Below are 9,394 nucleotides of genomic sequence, written 5' to 3' on the forward strand. Positions count from 1 at the left end.
GAAAAGTCATTAGTCTGTGTTTCCATGAGCTGATTCAGCCTGACTGAAGGAATACAGGAGCAAAACACCATTAGGCAGGGTAGACAACTGCCTGAATCCCCCAGCTAAAAAGGCCAGAAACACCTAGATATTAAAAAGAAGGAAAAAAAAGAATTATGTTACTATTCTAATTCATTTTCTAATTTTAATTCTGAAATAACTTTCCCCCAAATCACTTCAAATATGTAACTGTACTTCAACTTCATTGTACAACTACATTTACCTGACAGATAAATGTAACTGGTTACGTTGCACATTCAGATTGTACTCATAAGATATAACAGCATTATTATTCATTAAGCCACAAACACGTTGAGTAAATTGAACTACATTGTGCTAATAATTCCTTTCTTTCACTCTTCACTTTAAGAAAAAAAAAAAAAGAGTACTTCTTCTTACCATTGCCAAAACCAACATTCCCAGTTTGAAGGGGAAAAGGGTGAAAAGTAAAGCAAGAAAGCGCTTGCCTGGGGCCCCTAAATGACTGAAATGAAATAAATATGCCCCTGAATGTGCCTTGGTGAGCTGACAGTAGAGTTTCCAGAGTGGACCTCAACAGTGGCCACATTACGTCTGGAAACTCTGTGTTGCTGTGATATGCAGGGACACACAAACGGTGAGGGAATGTCTCTGGTGCTGGCTAGTCCGAGTTCTGCTTCTTATATGTGTAATAATCCAGACATTTGTAATATAAAGAAATATTCTGTGAGTTTGTGTCCAGAGGCCCTTTTGGCCCCTCTTGGCTCCAGAAAGATGTTGCTATGAGGAACATTTAAGCTCTAAGAGTGACTTTTCTACTCTCTGCTGTAACTTGTTAAAACAAATGTTGCTGATGATACTGTGTTTTACTGTGTTTTCTCTTTCTTTGTTTTCCCAAACATGGCTCCTCTCTCCCTTTTTGTACAAGGGCTTGTCAATAAATGTGTGTGATCAATTGCTGTTGTGTTGCAATCTAGAAGTGTTTGGGAAATCAAGGGAGCCTCGTTCACAAAAACAGCATTTGAAACAGTCAGTGAGATGATCCATTTTTAGTGTGAGGCTGCCAACAAGAACCTGAATAGGGCCTCATTTGCTTTCTGTGAGAAGGTGTTTGGCAGATGGAGCGAAGAAAAACACTCTTATCAGCCTGAATTCTATTACCAGATTCAATTAATTCGAAATATTAACTGAATAAAGATTAAGGACTTTTTAATTCAGGGTGTTTATGCCTCAGCTCCTTGAGTTTAAACATGAATATGCAACACTGGATCATCTCACTGGTTGTTTTATCTGTTGTGATTACAATCATGGGCACCTCAAGAACTCAATGACTGTCGCACTGGATTTTTACACTCTTTTTTTAAACCATATACACTACTCTCTGGTCTAAATGTATTTTTTTAATACTTGCATGTGCATGCAAATAAGGAAATGATGGACTTGTGCTCCATATATGCTGTGTTGTCCATGACGGGGTTGAGAGCAGCTCTTGTCTCTTTTACGGTCTTCAAAAAAAAAAACAATTGCACTCATCTAAAACTTCTCAGAAAAGAAATCTCTCTCGTGTTTTTAAATTGAGATACAAGCCGTTTTTGAAGTACCTGCGACTCCCTGCCGGCACAGACCAATTTGTCTCCATCCTGGTTGTGTGTGTTAACAGTTTGGTGGTCCTGGGAGAGTCTGGCGGGATGCTTGTGGAAGATGGATCACTAGCGGAGGCTGTGCATTAAAGCCTGCAGCTCAGAGTGGGTGTTGTAGTGATGGGCGCAGTGCCAGCTGGAGTTATGAAGAAGTCTGAAATGTGAATTATGAGTTCCTCCACCTGCACCCTCCCCTCCAACCCTCCTGACTCCCTGACAGCTTGACTGAAAACACACAGAGAAATTTAAAAGGACAATATTTATTACATGCAATAAACTTTATTGTTGCCTGTCCTCTTTAATTGGCCACTAAACACAGTGATTAGTTAAAAATGTTTCCCTAAATCATCCTCTTAGCACTCTTAACATTTGTGATGAAGTCAGTTGGCAGTGGCTGCTCTTCACTCCGACTTGGCCGGCACAGTGTGTTGCGTTTTATATCCTTTTGAAGCCTCTAAATGTAAATGTTTGATATGTGTTTCCAGATTTTAAACTAAACCATCGCTGCAACACATTGTTCTTCTCCAGATCTGTTCATGGACGGCACATTAGGTGATGCAGTTGGGTTGTAAAACCTTTTCTGGAATAAACAGGGATAATGGTTGATGGAGGTGCTCAGGAGGGTCTCGTGTCATGAACGGGGTCGGTTCAGCTGTTGATTCAAAGTATTAATGAGAGATTGAAGGAGTTGTTCAACCTTTCAGGAGATTTGCTCAGCCACTTTCTTGCCAAGAATGAGATGAAAAGATTGGTACCCCTCTTTACTTGGCCAAGACTCACTTGTATGCTGGTTGCCTGGCAACTCCTCTCCTAAAATGGCAAAGTGTTATGCTTTTCCCTCGCTGTAGATCGCCACACAGTTAGCCATAATGGCTGCGACAAGCGGATTTTATGTGTTTACGTTCATTCAGACTCAGAGACAAACATTTGAAATGATTCATGTAAAATAATATTTATCTAGAGAGCAGTGGGAAGCTTATACAGCTGCCCTGATATACATCCATTTGTGCGAATCCTCGTTCCCCGAAATCTTGATGGCCAAAACAAAGCTGGCAAGTGAGCTGGGTCCAGCCAAATGAAGTTTGAATAACATGCCAATATCTTAATTCAACCGCTAAAGTCAGTCACTAAAAACAACCTATAGTTACATTAGAGTGATGCATTTCAGACATTTTCTTATATACAGTCTATGATTTCAGATTACATCATTATAGAGTGACTTTATTTTCTTTTATAAGATGATTTTGGCTCTTTAGGAAGAGGCGGGTTGGCAAAAAGCAGCAGGAGAGCATTGTTCAAGACCACCAACTGTCACGTTGGGATATTTTAACCAGACATTTGTACTGTAACACAGGACATTTTTCCCATATTTTACTGATTATTTGAACTGAAACCAGGATCTTTCCCCAACCCTAACCGAGTGTTTTTTGTGCCTAAACCAAACCATCAGCGTTATATGACACTTGAAAAGCTTACCATGCCTAGACATGACATGTTTAGTTAGTACGACCCAATGAATCACAACAGTCACATTTATGAGGTAGAAATACATCGTTATTCCCATTGAATTAGTCAGTTTTAAAGCTGCTTGTCTTGCTGCTCTCTTCAGCAGAGGCAGGCTAGCTGTTTCCACCTGTTTCCAGTCTATGTGCTATGTTAAGCTAACTGGCTGCTGGCTGTGGATTTCTATTTACTGCACAGACAACTAATCTTGCTCTTCACATCTGACTCTCAGCAAGAAAGCAAATGATCTTCCAAAATGTCAAACTATTCCACCAGGGTTTTACCTTCTTGTGTGGCGTTCAGGTGAGCAGCCAGTGTAGGACAAGAATGACATGGTATTTAAGACTGAAATACATTTTTTAAACATGCAAAATCATTACAGTATAAATCTGTGAGAGTCATTACCAGCATTTTTTTTTTTTTTTGACAATTGGGATGAAAAGCAGATGTTGTGTTGAGTCAACGTTCTGCACCACACTGCTGAGATCCAGCTAAATTTGTCTCCTCCAATCAGTATCATTTACTCCAAATTTCCAACTCTGAAACAACAACCCCTGTTGCGGAGTGTTTCATTTCACTGAAGGCTGAGGAATTATTTACAACTCCAGTTCTCTGATATCTCAAACACTGTCAGCTTTAATACGACTACAACCGCCTCCCAACCGCTACCCTTACCACTCACTCTGCGTGTTTTATATTTATGTGGAGAAAATCAGTCTGCTTTAAAACTGTATGAGATGAGCTCCAGTATGAGTCCCGCAGGCCTGCTTCCTCTGGGTGTGTTTTCATGAGCCTTGGCTAGAGGATCAACAAAACAGCCTCTATCATTCTGTGCTAAGAAGGTTGAAGATAGGTTAGGGCTGATGTAGGAAATTAGGTCAGACTAATTGCAAAGGTGCAGGCTTTTTTCCCCCCTAAATTGGCTCCTTACTACTTTCTCAATCCACCTTTCATTTATGCAACATTTATGTCATTTTATTCTTTATGAAACCTGTTTGGGCAGTATTTTCACTGCATGCATGCATAAACTGATATTACACAACCTAGACGCGTGTACAGAAACACACACACACATACACACGGGTACACTATGAGTGAAAGAGGTGTGAAAGCCAACTGTGTTAGATCATGTCATTGGGGTGATATGTGCCCATGCTGCTGAACATATGTCCCCGTGGCTTCAGGTCTCATCCTGCGATGATGTGAAGAGCTCGCTGGTGGAAGCTACTCACGTCTCGCCGGGCCTGTGGTCGAAATGCACAGCTCTGTCTTGTGTGTGTGTGTGTGTGTGTGTCTGTGTGTGTGTGTGTGTGCAGCATGAGATGATAAAGTGAGTGTTTCCAATGACCGCCCGAGGTATGTCCCATCTGCTCAATGTAGCATTTACACCTCCTCCTGTTTGTCTCTGTGTTTGTGTGAGCACAAAAGCATGTATGTGCTTACTGGGAGTGTGTGTGTGTGAGTGTGTGTGTGTGTGTGTGCACCTTTGTTCCCTACAAAGCCTGATCTAGCCATTCCTGCGGCCATAAATGTGCACTTTTCAATATGCAAGCTGTCATACCTCATGCATTATCAACCATTGACAGGGCATAATAAACCTACCCTGCTTGCTTTATATTCATAAACACTGGCATCTGCAGAGCATCGCCCTCCAACAGATGCCTAAAATGAAACGTAAGGAGCCCATATTAAAAAGATACAGCATGTTGATAATGCTAAACAAGAGGTCACCTGACATTTTACACGATGTCGGTATTATGTTGATGTTGCTGTGAAGGAAGGAGCAAGCTGTTTTTAAGTAGCAGGTTGAGGTGTGCTGACATCAGGGGGTCAAGCTCACTGGGGAAGGCCGGGAAAGATGTTTGGCTTTTTGGTGGAGCGCAGGGAGCTGTTTATGTGTAGATACGTGTGTGAGCCTTGGAATAATTGATGAGGGTGATGAGAAACAGTATATGTGCGCACAGTCCATCTGTGACCTCAGTTGATAAGAATCGTTGCTGTCCATGAAATCAGTAGCTTTGCCCTCACGATAAGGGTGAAAGATGTTGAAAGAAGAGGAGAAAGAAGGGTGGCGGGGGAGGAAGAGGCACATGTGGATGTACCTTTTCATATCTGAAAACTTAGAGAGGTCAGGAGGATCATGACTCAGCTTTGAGATGAGAAAACTAAGAGATTCTGCCTGTTGGCACGATGACAGAATTGTATCATAAAACCTGTTCTCCATCAGGGTCATAGTCACATTTGTTAGAGGGGGCAGCAGAAGAAGATGAAGGGACTGATTCTCTTTTCTATTGTAATGAAAGTCACACATTACTCCATGCTCTTTGCAAAAAAATATTTTACATGACTCTTTATAAATCTACAGGCTCATCTAAATCCTGAATAATATAAGTATGTTACAAGTACAAAAACATAACAGATTTGTGTCAATAACAATACTTAAGCTTCAACCATAAGTAAAGCAAGCCGCTGTTTACTAATGGAGAATTATGATATTTGCCCTCCAACCCTAAAACATACATATAAAAAAACATTTCTACCTTTACAATGTTTGCCCCCAAATGAACAGTGCTGAAAAAACCTAATAGCTGACACCTGGTTTAGAAGATTGATACGCCTACCAGTACCTCTAAAGCTCACTGCTAACATGATATATATTGTTTGTTTTATACAGTACCAGTCAAACGTTTGGACACACTTTCCCATTCACATCAATGAGAAAGTGTGTCCAAACTTTTGACTGGTACTGTATGTACAAAAAACAAACTGTACACACCTTTTTTATTGGGGTTATGTGTCAGAGTGGTTCAAATCCTCTCATCCAGCTTAACTCTTGGCAAGAAAGCAAATACGTGTTTCTCCAAAAGGTCAAACTATTCCTGAAAAACTGTACCTCAGAGTGTGTGTACACTTTCACTGTTTGAAGGGATGGGAAGTCATTTGGAACTATTTCTGAAAGGTGTTATTATGCCTTCTGAGCTCTCACACACTCACTCACACTAAGCCATGTTTGAACTGAATGTCTTCTCTCTGCACATTTAAAACAAGGCCTGCGTCATCATATCATCATATTACACACAAACAGTTATCAGTGTCAGAAACTGAGTCTATATATGGGATTCTTTATTACTAACAACAAGCTAACACAAAGCACTCACAATATGTATCTGCTCTATCACAAATGGTATATACTCTAATGATGTTTTGTTATATTCTTTTCTGCAATATTATCAAATGAATTTTATGAATATGTGATGATTTTTCTCAAAGAAGAAGAATCAATGCACACTGACTGTTAACCCCGCCTGTACCACATTTTTTTTTTCTTTTTTTCTTAGTTTGTCTTCTAGTGTAGAAACTGCCATCTTTCATGTTGTAAATGGTGTTTCTTGACACTTGCGTTTCGGTGCTGTTGTTGTTCGACTTGTTGTACAGTATAGACCTTTCTCCAGATGAATCTGTGTGTGACTAGAAGATTCTGGAGGCATCTGGTTATAACTGAATAAAAATGTTTTGGCAGCTGTTTGTTAGCTGATGTCACTTCATCTTTTCTCTTTCCTCTGCTCAAAGAATAATTTACTGCCACATTAACGTTTAGTGTTAAGACAGTGTTACTTCTTTTATGATCATGATGAGCTAGTATGTAGGATCACTGAAAATGCAGCACCTTGACTAAATAACTGAGTGCATTTACTCAACGGCTTTACCTAAGTACAATTATGGGTTAGCAGTACTTTATAATTGACAGCATTGTGGAGGTTAGTTCAACCTGCTACAATATTTTATAAATGATATGATAATATGTTATATAACACTGAGACAGATCACATCTTGCTGCATGATGAGTATTTCATTTTAATGCTTTAAGAACTTTATGCTGATTTTACTTGTAGAGATGATATTTTTAACAATATAGTCCAGTTACTGTCACTTAAGTACATGATCTAAATGTTTCCTCTACCACTGTCCCTCTCCAACTCAGAGGTGTTACCTATTTTAACATTAAAGAGCAGTAAAAACACCTCTCTCTATTTTTATTCTGAAATTTTATGACTTTTCCTAAAATGATCTAGAATATGCAACCGTGGAAATATTTCAACTATATTAATTGTTGTTGAATGTTAATTGTGAGCCATATTTATTCAGAAATGCATAACTCACCATTCAAAAAGGGTTGATGCATTTTTCATATTCAAAATGTATTGAGATAATTATTAGTTTCATGTTCTCCTATGTAACATAAAACCATAATATGGTGTGATTTTTAATATATTTTCTCCATTAAATAATATTGTAAAACCTAAAGAATACACTATCTGCTCTTTGAAAGCTTCATTAAGGAATAATCCCCCATTTATTAATGAGTTAAGAGTTATTTATGAATGAAAATGGTTGTATAGGGACTACTTATAAGAGGATACTGTGGAGGGTCACAATATGAACAGTATGTAAGGTTTAAAGCAAACATGAATGGAGCATCATCCCTGTCTTATAATAATGCTGATTTGTGTCTGACCAAATGTAGTTGTGCACAAATGTGGTTGAAATCTTAAAGTAGAGTACAAAAAGGTCAAGGTTCAAGTGTCTATTACAGTTCTAGTCCTAAATTATATTAATGAGGCTATTTGTTATTAATTATTCTCTTAATTACTCTTAATTACTCTCTCGACTGTAAACATGAGACACCTTTTTCATTCTTCTCTGTCAATTATTATTTGTTATTACAGTCAACTCTAAATTTCCACATCCAGTTGTATTGCCACTTTAAACAGGACTTTTACTTCTGTGGGCGTTATTCTGATTTTATATTTTATATAAATATATAAGGTAGTCAGAATGTTTTGGCTCTACTATATAACCACCAGCTCTGTGACTTTCCATCAATCCATATGGCATTTTAAAATCTCCCCTAAAAAAAACAACACAAAACTAAAACTAAAGCAGACATACCATAAACTCTTGTAATGATATCTTACCAACAGTAGCAGTGCACAAATATAAATTTAACAAATTACAAATTATAACAATTACGTTTAAAATAGAATTACATGATTATATGATGAGTACATGATGATTAAGTACATGATGGATATTAAATTGCATGAATTACCTGTATGGATTATCAGCAAATGGGACTAGAAATACTTACTTTCCTCATGCCACTTTAAACATAAATGATGGCATTTCACTCCTCAGTGTCCTGCTGGATCTGGGCTTCTATAGATATCTATAAAATATGCACACCTCTTACAACTCAGAGTCAGATCAGCAGTAGCAGTCAGTCCTGGCACCAGGCAATATCATGTTAGACCTTCTATGGATATTTAGAAAAATAAAGCCATCATGTGAAGCTTCTGTTCTTGGATGCCCTCTTGTGTCCCCAATGTGGAACTGCAGCTTGACTTTTTTTCCCCCCTCAATCAGCTTGAGTCGTAACCATATATCATCACAGTTATTACCTTATGTTGTGTCAGCCAAATGTAAACTTGATACAGTGAAAATCTTGCAGCCATTTCAACCCCTTCATTTCTATATAAAGACAGTTTGAACAGTCAGGTCACTTCAGAAGTATTTTTTTAATTAGAGTATATTTCTCCACTCCACTCCAATTAAGAACCAAACAAATTATGTATGTATGTATGTATGTATGTGTGTGTGTGTGTGTGTGATATGTATGACTAATTAAATCATCATGTCTGAGATAAAAGGCTGTAATGAATCCCCTCAGTGATCTAGGTCATGGCTGGAGAGCAATGTTACAAGAGGACATGTGATACTGTATTACTGTAAGAAAACCATTGCTTGTCATGGCTGACTCAGAATAGAAAACAGTGTTGTGTCATGGTTGGTAAATACTAAATCTTAACACCAGGAATCCCGCCCTCGACCTGTCCTCTTAAATGCCGCTCTGATCTTCAGCCAGTAAGGCAAATTGTATCAACGATGGTTGAGACTGCGTCATGTGTAGCCGAGTGTAAGAAATATAATATAGCCCGGTGTCCTCCATTTGTGTACCACAGAAAACCTTTTGTGTGTTCAGATTGGCTCAGAGGGCCTTTAAAGTTTTATTTTAAAAACCCCTGTCATGCTTAAGTGTGTACTGCTGAAGTGTTTGTTGAGAAGAATTGTTTAGTAATTAAATAATATGAAGCTAATGCAGCATGAGACAGTTAAGTAAGGAAAACAATTCTGTGATGATTTGTGCATTTGACATTTCGTTATTCTGTGGAAAT

This window comes from Scomber japonicus, chromosome 15, assembly GCF_027409825.1.
Source record: "Scomber japonicus isolate fScoJap1 chromosome 15, fScoJap1.pri, whole genome shotgun sequence".
NCBI classification, from domain to species: Eukaryota; Metazoa; Chordata; class Actinopteri; order Scombriformes; family Scombridae; genus Scomber; species Scomber japonicus.